This window comes from Chelonia mydas, chromosome 1, assembly GCF_015237465.2.
Source record: "Chelonia mydas isolate rCheMyd1 chromosome 1, rCheMyd1.pri.v2, whole genome shotgun sequence".
In the NCBI taxonomy this organism is placed as follows: domain Eukaryota; kingdom Metazoa; phylum Chordata; order Testudines; family Cheloniidae; genus Chelonia; species Chelonia mydas.
The window spans coordinates 186130007-186149185 of NC_057849.1; the positions used below are offsets into that span (position 1 = coordinate 186130007).

The 19179-nt window shown below is 42.5% G+C and overlaps 1 long non-coding RNA gene across 2 annotated transcripts in view; it reads right to left on the reverse strand.

The window, feature by feature from the left end:
• LOC122464130 overlaps nucleotides 1-19179 on the reverse strand; it is a 204454-nt gene that overhangs the window by 4603 nt on the left and 180672 nt on the right. For both annotated transcript variants that reach the window (XR_006288037.1, XR_006288038.1), the window contains exon 3: nucleotides 17780-17915. This is a non-coding gene — a long non-coding RNA (uncharacterized LOC122464130). The remainder of the gene's footprint in view (nucleotides 1-17779; nucleotides 17916-19179) is intronic.

Here is a 19179-nt window from a genome sequence, read left to right on the forward strand (position 1 = left end):
AGATAAGTATACAAAGAAAGGATAACAAGTTGGACAAGACTTATTTTTCATAAAACCTTGTAGATGGGCATTAATTATGCTACCATCTTTTAATTCTTTACAGGTTAGGTCCCATATCAACTTTTCTATGATTTTGCCCAAGATCAATGTTGGGCTAGGTACCCAATATTTTCCTGGCTTTAGCCATTTATCCCCCCTTTTAAAGATTAGCACAGTGTCCCAAGATTTGTAAATAAACAAACAAAACCTCTCCATATTAATTGTTCAGAGACTTTCTCAGCCAGTTCTTTTAATACTCTTAGATGCAAGTTCTTGTTTTGCAAATTTTAAAATGTTTGGTTTTAATAGTCACTGTTTAGCATCCTCCATAGATACTGACTGAATAGAAAGTATTTCATTATCACTGTAAGATATAAGCACAACATCCTTCTTTCCTAATATAGAACAAAATCATTTATTGAATACTGCTGCTTTTTCTGTATTCAGATTGATAACTTCAGCATCCTCACCTAGTTTTGAACCTATTCTATTAATGGAATTTTTTTGCTCCTTATATATTTGTATTTAAAGAATTCCTTCTGATTGTCCTTAACTCTTCAGGCCATAAATTTTTTCATTGATAGTTTTATCTTCCTAATATTTACTTGCTTTCACAATTGCAGAATAGGGTGGGGTTTTTTGTTTGGTTGTTTTTATCTAACTCAACGTTCTTGAACAATTCCCAAATAGTAACTTTTTTAATGTTTACATGTTTGCTCCCACTCAATTTTGCTCATGATTGTTTTCACTTTTGTGAAATTGGCCTCTTTAAAGCATCATGTGAGTGTATTTCTGGTTGGGACTATAGTATGTTTGCAAATAAAAAATAAAATTAGACTGTGATTGTTTGCACCAAGGCAATCATCAATTTTTAGTTTAGGGATCAATTCATCTTTGTTTATAGTTTGGTTAACTATGCTTTCAATACTGAGTGAGGCTTGGGTCAGGCCTTATTTTACCCTACCCATTTTTGCCTGCTTCTCATTCTTGCGTTTCTTTATAAATGGATATATTTTAATCCATCATGATGAGGTCTAATGTAGAACAATCCTGACTTGGTTCTGATGCTTTGTGTTAGACAGTTATGATTATCATTTTTAGGAACCCGAAAGATGTTTTACTAGTGGCAGATGAGACCTCCAGGATGTCCCCCAGATTGACAACCCCTCACAATGATGTAATTTTTCTTTCTACACATTATATAGATAGATGTTTAAAGAGAGCTGCTCATCCTATTCCCTACTCTGATTTGATAGTCTCTAGCGGACACCCGTCAGTACCCCACGTTGTGATTTATCAGTACTGCTCCATAAGCATTCCAGGTCAATAACTCTAAAGAACATGAGACTTTTGATGTAAAGTCCCACTCCATATTTCTTAAATAGGGGGTATTTTAACATACGAGTCATGTGACTCACCCCACCAGGTTTCAGTAATACCAACTATATCAGGTATCTTTTAATAAATAAGCATTTCTAGTTCTTGTTATTGGGCCTAGTGGATAGAACACTGGACTATCACTCAGGAAACCTGGATTCTATTCCCAGCTCTGCCACTGGCCTAATATACGACCTTGGGCTAGTCACTGCCTCTGTGCCTCAGTTTCCCCATCTGTTAAATGGGGACAGTGACACTGACTGCTTTTTGTAAAGCACTTTGAGATCCACTGATAAAAGAGCTAGGTGGTATAATTATTTCCCAGGGTTCAACCACCGGTATATAGGCAACTGAATGTTTTCACTTCACTCCCTTGATGCCTTTTCATTAATGCTTACCTTGAGTTACTTTATATACTTGAGCATTTTGACTGTGTTTATCCCCTTGGCAACTCCCCCCATTAGATGCTAGTTTAAAGCGCTTCCAGTTTGTCTAACTAGTCTGCTACAGAAAAGATGGTTCCCATCTATTGAAAAGTTTGCAGCTGTTTAGGTAAGCCTCAGATAATCAGCCAAATCAAATCTCTACGTCTAAGAAAAACTGCAAGGCTACTCTTTCAGCATGTATCTGGTAGAATCAGCTAGCAGTAAAAAAACAAACAAACAAAAAAAACACCCACACTCTGGAACAACCACTTATAATTATTTCACAGTGACAGAGACAGAGGAGTTGTCCACATGCACTCATGCAGAGAATTAAACATGACCAGTCTTCACTTAGTTTGAGTTTGATCTACTGTGTTGCTCCCATTATCCCCTGCCAAATGGGTGGAGATCAGACAGACCTGGAAAGCAATTTTATATTCAAGCTTCTGTAAGTATTATTACTAATGAAGAGCGAGACGTACCCTATAAAAGGGAATACTTGAAAGTAACCTTTAACACTTTACCTTTATCTGAAAAGATTTTCACATCTATCTAAACATAGTTAAGAGATTGCAGCATCTGGTGACGTGTCAAGTAGTATCAGTACCAATAAAATAACCCAAGAATATTAAGATTCATGTTTGTTTTACCAATACAACACCAGTTTAAATAGAAATTCTCCTCTTGTCTCCTTTCATCATTTTTATAGAGCTATAGAATTGAAAGTGTTCCGCACCAATGCTATTTATGACTGCAAAGCAAACATGGTTTGCAGTGGGGAAACCTACTGTTTCAACTTTCACATTACACTAAAAAGTAAGAGTGGGTTGAGGTTTTGAAGTACTTCCATTTTCTATTCTATATATCCAGAGCATGTATTATCGTCTATACTGGAGCTGTGAATACTGAGTTCTTTCGGAAAACCAGATTCAGAACAAAATCGTACGCTCAGATGAATTTTACACGTCAGTACCAAGCACAGCACATAAGGCTGTTGAGATATACAACAGTCATCATTTTCTGTCATATAAAATGATACTGGGATCCTGTAATAGGGTTCACTACCTACTGCTAATATGCCTCTTTGTGGCTCACCTGGGGAAGAGAGCACCACTGGCCAGGCACCCCTTCCTGCAGTCACTCAGCCCATTGTCTCAGTCTCACCTTGTCAGACTCTGGGCAGGGCCAGTGTAACCACTAGGCAAACTAGGTGGCCGCCTAGGGCGCCAAATTTGGGGGTGCCAAACAGCAGTGCCCCAGTTTTTTTTTTTTACACTGTTGCTGGAAATCAAATGAATAAAGAAAAGGGAAACGTCATTGAACTTGCATTTTAACTTGTCGTTCTCTCGTACATTCCGGCTATAGCCTACGCCAGCTCTGCGGTGCGGGCACCAGCGTACTGCTTCATTACGGTACAAAGTGGCACTGACGTCATTTTTCTCGTCGCGCGGAGCCAGTACCCGTTCTGACGGGCTGTTTATCATGCTACGTTGACTAGTTTTCGGAGGTTGTTGACTGAGGCTAACTATTTTTGTTGAGTTGTTTCAGACCTAAGATTCTGGCAATTGCTGCTGCATCATTTCGCCAATCCTTTGTGTCGATTGTGTGTGTATGTTCAGTATTTGAGTGTATATGTTTATCATGTGCCAATATGCGTGTGTAGGTTGTTGAAATTTGTCATATTGATACTGTCAGTTGTTGTTGTATTGCGGAGTATCCGCCACTCTAATTTTATAAATTTTATTGATAACAATAATTGGATAGTCTAAAGGTAGAATAAAATGTAGTAGATTTTGATATGAAAGAATGAAGGAAGGAAGCATACGTATTTCCAATTACAATCAACATTGCTTAATTTTGAGGAAAAGTCATCTTGATCTCTTAATCAATGTTTATGTCAAACAGTTGATGAAATTCAAATAGTGACTCATAGTTAGTAAGTGACATGTATTCTCTATCCTTTACTTTTAATAGTGAACAAGAAACAATGCCACATTATGCAGTATTCATTTTTGAAAGTTTATAATAAGCAATGCTCTGGGGCCGGGGGGGCAGGTTGGAAGTTTCGCCTAGGGTACAAAATATCCTTGCACTCTGGGTAGTCTTCTTCTTTGTGACTCAGGTGCTCCGTCTTTATGAGGTGGCCCTCTAGCCAGGTCACCATAGTCCTCCGCTTCCAGAGTCTGTCAACATCTCTTTCGACAAACTGTCCCTCTGCCATTCCAAGCAATCTTCCATCCTACATCCAAGGCTGTACCACTTCCCCAGTGGCTGGCAGGGGAACTCAAGCCCACCCTCTACTCCAGACCAGGGACTCTATGCTCCTTAACTATGGTCAACTTACTCCCAGACCTGGTTGCTACTTCCCTGGACTCTGTATTCTATTTCCTCCTGCTAGCCTCTGGCACATCTAGGTTTATCACTCATCTGAGCTTCTTCTGCTCTCTGGACTACTCTGCCCACTCCCCCCAGCTTCTTACCAGACCCTGTAATCTCTAACAAACCTCCATCCGAAGAGGGAGTGACTGTGGACTACTCCCCCCTACAGCCCCTTATTGCTGCCAACTTCCTGGCTTTATACCCCTGGCTTTATACCATCTGTTCCTTCTCTGCTGGGCTCCCTCATCAATCAGCCTTTCAAGCTCTGACTCCCCACAGGGCACAGCCTATCAGGTTAATTAATCTAATTTAACCTGTTCTGCCTTGTGTGGGGTGGACACCTTATCCCAGGTCACAACCAAATTGCTGGTGGTAGCATTTTATACTACATAAGCGACAGTTAATGCTGAAATAGCATAGACTAAAATACTTCATGCTCTTTGAACGCAGTTGAGTTCAGTGGGGCTCCTGGCCGGCAACAGGCATGCAACCCAGATGGAACAGATTGCAGGGTCAGGGTATAAATATCCTACAAAACCAACACCACAACTATCTCCTTTGTTGTTAGCTCTCTCTCTCTCTCACACACACACACACGGACTGAATGGACATGGAGACAGACATAGTCTCAATCCTGACATTTTGTTTCTCCAAGGTCAGAACTGACACATTGACAAGGCATTCTGGGGAAATCTGCATCTTTCACAAGCACTCTAGTCACATTTAGTTTAAAAACTTACATTCCATTGAAATTATATATTACAGCCCAGTGAATCCTCACCACCCTCCAACCAAAAATAGATGGGATTAATCACGCTGATTCTGAAAAGCATTTAGCACATGCCTTAAAAAGTTAATCATGTGCTTAAATCCTATTGACTTCAATGAGAGTTAACTACTTGCTTAAAGGTAAGTGCCCTTCCTGAATCAGAAGGTTCCTGAATCACACGCAAAATTAGTTTATGGCTGACATTAAAACGTGTTCCAGGATAAAACAGCTATTTCTAAGCACTGGGGCCCTGATTTTCACTACTGTCTGTATGGTTGTATGTACCTAATATGCATAGGCAAGCACAGCGATTGTGTGTGTAATTTAGGTTCTTGCCCACGCAAATGCTAGTTATTCATCTAACTGGCATGTCTGATTTATCCAGGTGTTTACATATCACGCATGCAGTACTGAAAATCAAACCCACAGTATCTGCTATTTTTTCATCTTGGATCATATCTAAGTTACCTACTCAAACAAGTCTATAATATACTGTTAGCACTGCAGACCAAAAAGACAATGGAAAAAGCAGTTGGATTCTATTCCCTTTGGTGCACCAGCAATAAAAGAATCAATTAAACTCTAATTGCAAAATCTTTATTAATGGTCACTAGAATTGTACAAGCAGAGTAACATCTTTTCTATAACAGTATTGTTCATTTAGTTTTGGATGGATTTGCATTTTCCCAAATGTTGCCTTTCCATTAAGTTTGGGGAAAGGCTACTGGTGCATGAACTATGAATTTTAAATTCACCAATTCTTCAGAATAGGCTGAGTTCTGCTTGGAAACAGGAGATATTTCACTGAAAAACTGGCTTCTCCTTGAACAACAACAACAATCACAAAGGATGGCATATATGCATTGGCTGAATGGGTTTGTTTTCAAGTTTATAATGAAAGTGAAAAAATGTCCAGTGATATTTTTGTTAATATTTTACACCCATTAATTAGTGATTATGTCAGTAGCAGAAAAAAAATGAAGCTTTTTTATTTGATTATGAATTGAAAATGTGTACCCTGAACCATGTCCTACGGTTGTTAACCTGAAGAGTTTGAATCAACACTGTCATTACAGGGACAAGATAGGGGGACTACCTCTCCCACTGCGGCCTCAGGAACAACTCTGCTGTAAGGCAGGTGTGCTCTGAGCAGCTGCTTTCCTTTCCCTGATGCATCTGCTCAGCAGCTCCTCTTCCTGCAGGTTGCAGCATTGCAAGGAAGCTGAGTAGCTCCTGCCCCATTGCTCACATTCCTGCTGGGCTCTCGGAGTCCCAGGAAAGGAGGTCAGGCCCTTGACTGGTTCTGCCGGAGCTAAAGAGTTTACCCCAAAATTGACGAACTAAGAAATTAAGGCACAGAGCAGAGTTGCTTTCTGTGCCCTGGCCATTGGTATTTTGGCCGAGGGGGTTTCCTGTATGCTGTTTAGGACCCCTGTGTTCCAACATGCGAATAAACAGAACAAGTTGCACTCAGAATATGTCCAGCCTGCACACAATTGATTTCTCCCCCACTGGAAAGCAGATTCCAAAGCCTGGATCTCAGTTACATCTCAGTAGAAGGGTGACAGCATATAATGCTAGCATGCACCTCTTGAGCAAAAATTGCTGATCATTCTAAACGGTCTCTTGATGTGCACAAATGGGTACCAGGATGAAATCAACAACTTAATTTTCATTTGTGATTTCACTAAGACTTTGAGCCAGGCCTCCAGAGCTGAAATGTTTGTCCATTAAGCCACTCTACGCTCTGGCTTCTGCAGGAAGTCAAGACAAATTCAAAGAACATTCCATTTTCTTCAGCATGTCATCTAGTGCTAGACTTCACCTTTATGGAGATGATTTATTAGGTGGTACGGAGGAGGATAATAAACTGATGCAGTTGGTTTGCCCAGGTGCATTTGACTATCGTAAGGAAGAACAATAATCACCTTTCAGAAAAACTATGCAACAAATGCATGTATATTTATTCCCCCTCAAGAAAATGGGATGAGTGTGAAGAATCCCGCCAAGGCTCGGGAAGAGCTCCAATCTATGGGCAGGCTGCAGAGCTGTGGCACAGCCCTTCTGCAGCTACTGGGCCAGCGTGTAGGCTGGAATAATTGCCACTGGCCCTCCTGTGCAAGGAGTTTGCATCATTGGATATACATCCAGCAGATCCAGAAGCCTTGCCCCAAATTCCACCTCCTGCACTGGCCTGTTTGGAGCCAATACAGAGTCTCTGCTGCATAATACACAAGGAGTGTAAGCTCATCTGCCCATGGCAGATCCATTGAATTTAAAGTTTCACAGAGGGTCTGATGCTGACCACTGCCCTCGGGTGAATTTCAGCCCAAATGCACACCCTTGTATATTGTTCTGAATGGTGGATTTTTATTCTTGTTAGTTAACTTTACATACTTATCCTGCCAAAGAAAGAAGTTGACCCTTTGCAATTGTCTAGTTTAAGTGTTTTGGAATTATATTTTTGATCCATATTAATTAAAAAGTGTGCTAACATATTCTCTTCTGATTCTTGTATATCTATAATAGCCAGATGATCCCAGGAAGAAAATTGCATCTGCTATTACACCACTTTCTAAATGATCTCTGTAAAATGAAGGCTAGCACATGCTGAAGGCAAAGGAATATCTAAGTGCTCTGTTAGGAGACAGATGGAAAAGTTGCTTACTGCACTAGCTTTTCACCTTTGAAGACCTTGCTCAAGTTCCAGGTTAGGTCACATGCAGGGTAGATACGAATTTTTAAAAAAATATTATTATTATTTTTATAATTTAAATGTGAATAATGATACTGACCTTCTTTGAAATTGATTTGAAATCTACTGAAAAAAGCATTATGTAAGAGCTTGGTATCATTATTTTTAATATTAATTCAGATTGTATTTATATATTGCTAATTCTCTACTTGTTTCCCATTTTAGTCTTTACCTGCTTAAGTGGATGTTTTGTTCTCATATTTTTAATTAGTTTCTTAATTATTAGTAGAATTTTGCTATAGAAATTTTCCATAGAAATTTTTTCTAAGGAGTTTTACATTTAAAACACTCATCTATGTGAAAAAGCCCGAGTTCTCAATAACATCCTTCTTGTAAGAACACCACAGACCTAACAGCAAACTGATAAGCAAACAGCCTGTGCTATATTTGCACCCAACGCTGTTTCCAATATATCGCACTTCCACAAGTCAAGACAGTTGAAATGCTTTGAACAGGCTATAGGTTTACAGTTTGAAGTCAACAAAACCTTTGATAAATTACTTAAGTGCATTTGAAAATCCCACCCATAGGCACCTAAATAGGTTTAGGAGCCTAACTTTGAAAACTTTGGCTTTTGTGTGAACTGTAGCAGATTCCAACCCGACGCTCATGCCTCCCCTCCACCAAACACACACAAAAGGCCATCCCCATGAAATTTCACATGCCACATCCCATCCCCTGGTAGAAATTTTCTAAGAAGTTTGGGAAATACATCAGAACAGGAATTTTAGCATTATGGTATTTGGAAACTTTTCAGAATTTTTAATAGGGACCTTTTAAAAATTGTCTTTAGCTTATCATAACTAGCTTGGTCTACAAATTACAATTTTGTCTTTCTTTCTTTCTTCTTTTTTTTTAAACTTTACCTTACTGAGGAATGCATTTTAGTCGGTTTTCTTTTGATGCAAGGCAGGAATTACATACAGGCACACATTGAATATCTATATAATCTATCTAGATATAACAATACAAAAATACAAAGAGCTGGTGATGTGTGTCTGTACCCCACACTCAGGTAGGCAGGGAAGGGGTTAATTAGTCATTCATTAGAGCCGGGACTTATAGAGGGGCCACAGGAAGGTTGGAGAAGAGCCCCTGAGGGAAAGTGCTCTCCTGCTCAGGCCAGTATGGATACTGGAACAGGAACGATGAGGAACTCACAAACCCGCCATCTTGCTTACGCAGAAAGACCCTACTGCTTTACAAGACACTGTGTAAGTTAAGGACTATTGGTTTTCTCCTGCAGCGGAAGTAAGTCACCCTTTTCTTTTTACCATTTTGGTTTTTTTAGGGGGAGGGCAGAGGGGACCAGGCTGAAGAAAGCAAGCCAGCCAGCCTCAGATCCTACTCCCTGGTACACTGAGCAAGAGCAGAAAAGTGCTTTGCACCACGGAAGCATCTCTGCCTTAGAGACTGGGTGCAATATTTTTTCCCTTGGGGGTGGGCAGTTGGTTGCCTGCCCTTATTTTCAGTAATTCCATAGGCCCCAATGCTGCCAAGCACATAAGTGTGTGTTTAATCTTGGGCACATGCTTCAGCACTCTGCAGAATAGAAATATGGTGGTGGGGTGTCCACCCCATACAAGACCTGAAGGGGTTAAGGTATCTAGGTGGGCCAATTGATTGCCCAGGCTGCACCTGGGAGCAGGGATTGATTAGATGAGGCTCAGTTGGACAAGAACAGGCAGAGCCTGTAGAAAGCCCAAGAGCTAAGAGCAGAAGGGGGCTGCAGGGAAGTAGTCTGCAGTCACTCCCTGAGGGGAGGGAAGTGTGCGACTGGATAAACTCAGAGATGGGAGGAGAGCCAAAAGGTAGGAAAGGGGAAAGACAGTAAGGTCCAGGATGGAACAGGCCATCGCTGCTGACTAGAGGGTTCCTGAGCTGGAACCCAGAGTAGAGGATGGGCCTGGATTCCCATCCCAGCCACTGGGAAAGTGGTGCAGACCAGGCAGTGGAGACCGGACTGCCTGGGACAGTTTGCACTGGAAGATTTTGATACCCTGCAAGGGAGAAGCATAATGACCTGACCGAAGGGCCAAGTCATGAAGAGGAAGCTGCAGCTCCTGGAATGAGAGGGGCCACAGGATGAGACAGGATGGCTGAAGAGACAAGAAGAGGAGGGTGCAGCACCTGGAAGAAGCCAACCAGAATTGCCAGGAGGAGATGCTGCTAACAGTGAATGGACAGGATAGCTTGCAAATTAGGGCCACACAGCTGTTTTCATGTGGATACGGAGAAAGTCAGATGGGCTGAAAGTGAGTGATGGGGTAAGTGGGGAACTGTATGAAGCTCTCATAGGGTGACCAGATGTCCCAATATTATCAAGACCATCACGATATTAGGGGCTTTGTCTTATACATGCAACTATGCCCCCCACCACATCCCCCGCAAAAAGTGTCTTGGTATTTCACACTTGCTATCTGGTCACCCTAAGCCCTCAACTATTCCATTCCAGACTTTTTAAGGTTTGACTTTTTTTAAGAGACAGTATTTCTGTATGGAAAGTCAATATCATGTTTTCATGATCTGTACTCCACTGAAACACTCTTAACTGTTTGTAACAAATTTTGTTAAATATCCCCCTTATTTTTATCTATGAGAACAGGTTCTTAACTGCTTAGGAGTTCATCTTCCCATGCTTCCAATTTCCTCACTTTAAGCCACAGACCTACAGCAGAAAATACTTTAATATGAAAAACTGAAGATTAAGGGCCTGATCTGGGACATCTCACATTCCCTGGGAGTGTTTCCTGACTGATGGATTGGGACCTGTGACTTCAAGTGGAAACTCAGTGGCAGGAGCAGATGAACTCCCAAGCAACAAAGAGCCTGTTCTTACGTAAATGCCTCTAGTAGCTAAAAAGGGAATAAGAGAAAGCAGAAATGGCATGATACAGATGCAGCACAGTCTCTAAAGAAAATGTTTTTCAGAGTTTTCCATGAGACTTCAATAGCTCTTTAAATACCTCATAACAGTCACAGTAGTGCTTTGGAGATATTTCAGATTCACAAATGTGGGAGTAAATTTGCCATAAAATTTTATTATCTCTGTCTCACCACCAGGTATTTCAAAATGTCTGTTGTTCTAATGTGGCTAAAAAGGAGCCTTTGAAATCTTCATCTGTTGCAGTCTAGAAGTATTGCTCTCTGAAGGCCTCTGCAAAATGAATAGTGTCTCAGCCAAGATTCTGCAGGCAGACGTCTATACTAACAACACAACCAGCACATTGTTGGAACCTCATCAGAGAGGCTAAACAATGCAATGTCCAGGCAGAATTAGTTGGGCTATCACTCCTATGGGCTTGTGGTGCATTGGTGCGGTAGCAACCGGAAACTTGCATGGTAACTGTAGCGTGGTTTGACAACTTCAGAAATTCAGTCCCCAGGGCACTCAATCTTCTACCTCTCATGAGCATTAGCATTAATAGAAGAATGTGTTTTTAAAAAGAAAGGGACGCGGGGAAGTGGATGGAAAAAAAATGGACTAAGCAGAAAGATAGGGGATTCTATTATACGGTAATGTGAAGAGGGTAATAATAATGATTTAGGGGAAATAAATGCAGTATTTTCTACAAATTCTTCCTTCCTAACTTAGAACCTGATTCCGAGAGGAGCTGAATATTTGCAGCTTCCCTGGGCTCAGCACCTGAGGATCAGAACTATTTGTATTTCTCAGTATTAAGGACTAGTATTATTATACTCCATCAGTTTAAAACTGTTCCTCTTCCTTCAACAATTTTCCTCTCCATCTTGGGTACCTAGAAATGAAACTGTATCCTAATTTCTGATCAGGAAAAATTTCACAGAAAGATGAAGAGCTCTAACCCAAATACTTTTCTTTTATTTGTTTAATTAGGTGTGATGTCTATTCTCATTTATCCTGTGGTTGAAATTAGATGCTTTCTGATACCTTCTGATGTGCCACAGTAGCAATTGTATCTGGAAATAATGGACATTTCAAATGCTAATAAGAAGCAATCTACATTACAGCTTAAAATCATAAAGCGTGTCCTGTGCACACAGGCAGTCAGAAATTAATTCTTATCATTACTGTTTGCTTGGAAGTCATCTGGTGCTGAAGTGATTCAATGCTGCCGAAATTCTATCATTAGAAGTATCAGTCTACAACTGATAGGACCCTGTCACACCCATAGAAATACCCTCCAGTGCAACAGAGGTTATGCTACTCATTACTAACTTCAAGAGTCCTTTATTATTAAATTAGCTTTTTTGTGTGTTGATTCTGTGCAGGGATAGTGTATCCATGGGTAGCTAACTGCCAAAGTCTTATGTATTAATATATTTTTAAGAGTTTATCCAGGGCACCTACACATTGGTCTAGTTGCTAGCTTTTATAGTGCAATTTAAATCTATGGACAGCACTAAAATATAGGCCCAATCCTACCCTTATTGAAATCAGTCTTGAACTGCCTGCTCCCATTAAATACAAAATGCCTATCAACTTAAACAGCAGCAGAATATGGCTCTTTTTGTTATGCATGGCAAGCAGAGCCATAAAGAGTTTGAAGCAGAGCAACATGAAAATTTTGCAGTGGAAGGTCCCACAAAGCTTGACCTAGCTCTGGGTGTTATTATGAACTTCAAACTCAGCTCCCATTCATCAAAAGTTCACTAATGGCATGTGAGCCTTTTGAGCAAATCTAGACTGATTCAGTGACAGTGTCAAAACTATGGAAAAGGAGAGGTTACTTACCTGTACAGTAACTGGAGTTCTTCAAGATGCTTTGTCCCCAAGGATGCCCCATTTTAGGTGTGTGCATCCCTGTGGACATTTGATTGGATATTTTATTGTCAGCAGCATCTGTGCCAACACCCTACACCTCCTTGTGCTCCAGACCAAGAACATATAGAGAGGTGCAGACCCACCACCACTCTGGTTCCTTTTCAACCACAAAGCTGAAAGGCAAGAATTCTAAAGCAGAAGGCAAAGGAGGGCAAGTAGTGGATCACCCAGAGGGACAGAACATCCAGAAGAACTCCAATTACTGTACAGGTAAGTAACCTCTCCTGCTTAGAGTTATTGTCCCCATGAGTGCTCCATCATCAGGTGATTCCCGAGAGGCATCTAGATTACGGAGGAGGATGCTGAGGAGATGGGTACAGAACAGTTCAGACAATGGTCTCACCAAAGGCTGTGTCTGATCTGGGGGTGTGAATGCTGATGTAATGCTGGGAAACGGTGTGCACAGATGACCAGGTGACAGCTTTGCAAAATGTCTGTGATAGGTATGTTTCTAAGTGGGACAGAAGAGCCTGGTGCAAAGGGCTATCAACGTAGGTGGAGGGTGCACTACGGAACCTTTGTAATCTGTTAAGATTCATTCTGAAACCCATTTAGATAGTCTTTGGGTAGAAAGAGGATCTTCATTCATTCTCTCTGCAATGTCAAAAGAGAGTTTAGGGGAAGTTCTGAAGGGGTTAGTCCTGTTGAGATAGAAGGCAACAGCTCTTCACACCTCTAGAATATGGAGGCTGGCTTCCTCCCTTGAAGCATGTGGTTTGAGGTAAAAAACTGGTAACTGAATGACTTGGCTGATATGAAAGTCAGATGAGGCTTTCACCAGGAAACAAGGACGAGGAGCACAAAATGACCTTGTGTCATTAGAATACTGTGTATGGTGGATCATCTTATAAATCCTCCCAGTTCACCTGTCCTGAAGTAATCGCTCCAAGGAATGCAATTTTCAAGCATAAGTATAGAAGAAAACAATTCCCCCGCTGTTCAAAGGGGTTTTTCTCCAAAACACTGAGAACTAAATTATGGTCCAAGGCAGAGTGGGCAGCCTTATGTAAGAAAAGAGACTGGTCAATTCTTTCAGGAATCTTGTACTGGTAGAATGTGCAAAAACTGAAAATCCTTTAACTGGTTGGTGGAAGCTTGTTGTAGCAGCTAGGTGGACATTAATACAGCTAAATGATAAATATAAAGGTTTAAATTTTAATGGATAGTTCAGTACACTGGAGAAATGAGATTCACAGATGGAGACAATGACTGCTGGGATCATCAAAGCTGGAAATGTTTCCACTTTCACGTGTAAGTTTTTCTTGTGGCTGGTTTCCTACTTTACAGCAGCACAGATTGCACCTCAAAAGAACAATCCCATTCTAGTCCCATGAGCCATCAAGGAACCAGGCTCCGAGGTGTAACAAGGAGAGGCTGGATGTGGTACAGTGCTGGACTCCTGGGTCAGGAGGCCTGTCACCAGAGGGAAGAGAAGAGGTGGCTCGAGAGAGAAGCAAATCCAGCCCGGGAACCATACCTACCTCAGCCATGTTGGTGCTATGAGGATAACTACTGTTTTCTCCTCTTTCAGTTTGTTCAAGACTCTGAGGAGCAATGGTGTTGGAGGACAGGCATATAGCAGAACCCCAGGCCATGAGTGAGGAAGGCATCACCCAGAGAGTTGTGACTGAGGGTGTGGCTACACTTGCAAGTTAGAGCACATTAAATCAGCCCCGGAGCACCCTAACTCCTGAGGTGTCCATACTGGCAAGGCACGTAGAGCTCCTGGACTCTGCAGCTGGAGCGCTCCTGGTAATCCACCTCCACGAGTAGCATAAAGCTTGCTGCGCCCCGGCTGAAATGCTCGGGTGTCAGTGTGGACGACGTGTTGCATTACTGCTCTGTGATTGGCCTCCGGAAATGTCCCATAATCCCCTGAAGTCAAGTGGCCACTCTTGTCATTGTTTTGAACTCGGCTGCAGGAATGCGGATATGCCCTTTTAAAGCTCCGTTTCTGTCAGCCGGCTGCTTATCTGCTCCGGGACAAAGCAACCATTACTGAGGAATGCTGCTGCTGTGAGTGTGTGTGTGAGAGAGAGGCTGGGGGAAGGGGGGTCTGCTCCTGTCTCAATTTACAAGACAGCATGCTGACACGCTCTCAGCCCCCCAAAACACACTGTCTCTCCCCCGACATATACACACCACACTCCCTGTCACACTCCCCGCCCCCTATTTGAAAAGCACACTGCAACCACTTGCACACTGGGATAGCTACCACAGTGCACTGCTCTTTGTGGCGTTGCAAGACCTGCTAATGTGGCCACGTCAGTGCGCTTGCAGCTGACAGTGTAAATACACGGCAGCGTTTTCCCCACTGCGGTCTCTGAAGGCTAGTTTAACTCCCATCGCTCTACATCTGCAAGTGTAGCCAAGCCCTTCGTCCTCCCCTCCAGCAGAAGTGATGACATTTTGAGTCACAAAGAGGTCTATTTCTGCAGAGGACCAACTGACACAGATCTTCCAGAAGATAGAACTGATCTGCCATTCATGATCTTGACAGAAATGCCTGCTCACGGTGTCTGCTAAGGTGTTCCACACACCTAGTAGGTAGACCTCTAAAATGTCGATTTGGTGGAGGAGAGACCAATTCCAGAGTTTGCGTGTGTACATAAGGATCGGGATCCTGCTCCTATTTGGCAGTTGATGTAATACATTCTGTACATTACATTCTGTGATATGTCATGAGCCTGATGGATTGACCCCTGATCTTGGGTAAGAAGTTGACATGTGCATCGAACCGCCTTGAGCTTGAGAATGTTGTTATTAAGCAACGACTCCTGGGGGGGGAGCTCCCCAACTGAGTATGAATGTGTCTGTGGTGGTTCTCTCTGTGGGAGGTGGACATGAAAATGGGGTCCCAACACAAACTATGTGGGAGTCCTTCCCACAGCTGACAGAGTCAAGGACTCTCTGGGGATGGAAACTCATTTGAACAGGTTGTGCTTGTTGGGAATAAAGATGATTCTGAGCCAGTTTTGGAGGCATCAAGAGTGTAGTGTAGCATGGGACATTGCAAATGTGCAGGCTGCCATATGAATTTGGAGTTGCAGGCAAGATGTTGCTGTGCTCTGAGGGCTCTGATGCAGAGTAATAATAAGAGTGAACATTGTGTCAGACCTGTCTCTGGATATGTACACCCTGCTGGTTGTAGAGTCCAGGGTGGCTCTGATGAAGTCAATGCATTGAGTGGATATTAGATTGGATTTCTCTGCACTGAATCAAAGTCCCAGGGATTGAATCTTGGATGGAGATGTCTGATTCAGAGGGTGTGTCATCCCCTATGTCCAACAGAGGGGCTGGGAGGTTGGTAGCTCTAGTCAAATCAATATGGGTGGTTTACTGGGTACCAACATCCGCATCAGTGGCTGGGTTTTTGTGGGAAGGGGAGCTGACACTGCTTGGTAAGTCAGTGCAGATGTGTGTGTCAGTACCAGCAGTGACGGTCTCTCTGTATCTCTCAGTGGAAGGGATTTGGGCTCTTCTGTCACTCAGAGGTCCTTGTGAGACAAGAACATGGTTGGTACTGGTGATCCAAGGCAGTACTTCTCAAGCTGAGATCAGTCGAATGATACTGGAGATGGCATTGATGGGCGGTCATGCTCCTTATGTCCCTGGCCTTCAGAGAGCACCAGAGTTGAAGCTGATGAAGGTTTCTAGGAGGAATCCCTGTGCCTGGAGGGCTCTGAAGGTATTGACAATGGTGCCAAGCAGGCTTGTTTGCCAAGACCCTTCTTGGTATGCGGCTTGCTGACAGTCTTTTTCATCAGTATCAGGCCCTTGGTACTGGAGCAAGTAAAAGTCTCAGCAGTACCCATAGCAGGACGAAAGCTCTCCTTAGTCCCTGGTCCTTGGGGTGACTTCTCCTTATGTTTAGACTCCCTATCAGGGGACTTAGGCCTTTTTTTCTTTCAGTGCTTCAAGACCTCTGAAGCTATTCCTTGGTCTTTGGTCTCCAAGCCAAAACAAATCCAGGAGGGAGGGATAGCTCAGTGGTTTGAGCATTGGCCTGCTAAACGCAGGGTTGTGAGTTCAATCCTTGGATGGCCATTTAGGGATCTGGGGCAAAAATTGGGGATTGGCCCTGCTTTGAGCAGGGGGTTGGACTAGATGACCTCCTGAGGTCCCTTCCAACCCTGATATTCTATGATTGCTCTGAGGGGCTGAGACTGAGGTACTGGAGCGTAGGGCTGTCTGACCCTGCAGTTCTCCGGGAACGTTCCATAAAGAAGAGGCTTCCATCTGTCCTCCCTCAGCTTGCTAGATCTGCTCTGGAAGCTGGAGCAGACTTCACACTTCAACAGGCTATGGGACTCTCTGTGGCTGCTGGAATGCCTGTTGCTGAGAGAGAAGTAATTGGGCAGGTCTGGCAGGGTTTGAAGCCTGAGATTTGGGGCATAACCTTCAGAAGAAAAGACCACTGGCAAAGTGGGAAGCAAGAGAGGAAGAGGTCCTGACTATGGCAAATAAAGGAAGGAGGCAGAGACCCCCCCGAAGGCATAAAAGTGTCCCTGAGAAAAAAACAAAACAAAGTAAAGAATTAAGGGAAAGTAAAAGTAAGAAGGAAATGGTACAGTAGGTGGCTAAGGTAGCAGACAGCACAATGCTCCATCTCTAGCTTCAGGCAGTTGAAAGGAACTGTAGCATTAGCAGGTCTTCCCCTCCCTGTATGCACTCTGTCCAGCGCACAAGTAGGTGTAGGGTTCAGGTACAGACCCCTGGACACTGCTGACAAAAAATTTCTGATCAAAATGCGTGGTTGCAAGCACACACATCTTACGTAGATCACCTATAGAGACAATAACACCATGAAGAATTCCAGGGTTTCAGTGTGAAACCATGTGTAACTTGACAGGTTTTATTCAATCTCAAAGCAAAACACAGGCATTGAGAAGCCATAGAAATTAAAACCAAAGAAAAGGGTTTCCATGAAGAACTGTGAACTGTAACTACTATGTTTTACACAGCTGTAAATGAACAAGGTTTAAGAAGATATATGTCTTTTTAAAAGTCTTCCTGACAAACTGCTAGGTAAGTTGAAATCACTGAGCTGTTAAACCCAGAGGCTTAGGTGGAATAAGCTTTCAAGTCTCAGTCCAATTTCTAGTGAGCATGTATCCCCCTTCACAAAAGCTAAAAGTTTGAACCTTTGTTAGCAATCTCTGCAGAAAGGCCAAAGCTAAGTGGGATGGGTTTTAGACAGTGTATCTTATACCTGGAGGACATCCACTTACATAAGAGTTTAGATATATTGGGGAGGTAGCATGGGAAAGCTTCCACTTCCCTTGTGGCATCTTTCCTATGGAAGAAGAGAGGGTTTCAGTCTCCAGGGATGTCAGTGCAGCACCTCTGAATTCAGTGTTCACCAAACTGTTAAAAGAAAAACCCAAATAAATACAGCAGCAAACTCTGTCTTTAGATGTATAGTCACAGTGCCCACTGACTGGGAAGGAGACCTGCATGCATCCAGGGACAGCATGTGGTTCCTACATTTCAGATTTGTAATAGCAATGCGGTGAGACCTTCCAGAAATGCAACAAAGGTGACACAATAGGCCTTACATTTTCACATTTACAGTAACAACAAAGATCTATGGTATGGGAACGGCATATACTTTCTTTAAAGCTAGTGGGAAATGTGTTTACACTCCGCACTACATTTGCATCTGCATGCCATATAACAATATACACCCTTATACTTTAATGATATGTATTCTTTCTGGTTAGCACCTTAGGCAAACTGCACACCCTGACAGTGTCCTGTACAAATTTAGAATAAGATTATACTTTATTAGCTCTCCAGTATACCAAATGCATTTTTGTACGAACTACACTTGCAATTATTCTAGGGGGGATTGCAAAGCACATTATGTGGGGAGAAGCGTTAATCTTAGTGTTTAACATGCTGTTTAAGTATTAATTGCCTTTCAGTTTATATATACTGTAAATCAGTGTGTCTCAACCTTTTTAAAACCAGGGACCAGCTTGCTGCCTTCCTAAACTGTGTCAGGGAGATCTCAGGGACTGGTGCCACTCCAAGGACCAGTCATTGAGAAACACTACTGTAGAGCATGGCATGACACACTCCAGTTTCAGAAAAAACAAACCACCAGCAATGCAAAGTTTCATGTGTCTTGTGCTTTAATGCATAATTACCCGGGCGATGGACACAATCACTTTTAATCATGCTCAGTGGATTAGCTAGAGGCAGAATGCAGGGTCAGGTATGGGTCCGGCTTCCATAGCGCTCTGTTATATCAGGAAATCACCAACTGAGCTCTTTATTAGTTAAAGCTACATCCAGTCTCAGCACCAAGAAACATGGAAGTGGACTATTATTTACTGAAGAAAGCCAAAGACTGGTAGTTACCTTTTTCTAGTTTCCGGATGGCATGCATAATCTTGCTCCATCAAACTATACAGTGTTGTGCCCCAGTGAGCAATTTAAAACCTGCATCAAATAGCCCCCCCCTTTTTTTTAAGATCTCTTACTAGCAATTAAACCTTATGGGACATTAAGAGACCCACATATTGCATACCAGCCAACAGCTGGTTTACAAACAAGATTTCTTTCCAAACCCAACACTCATAAGAAAAATTTGTTAGTTAGCTAATGCTTACTGAAGTCTTGTAGC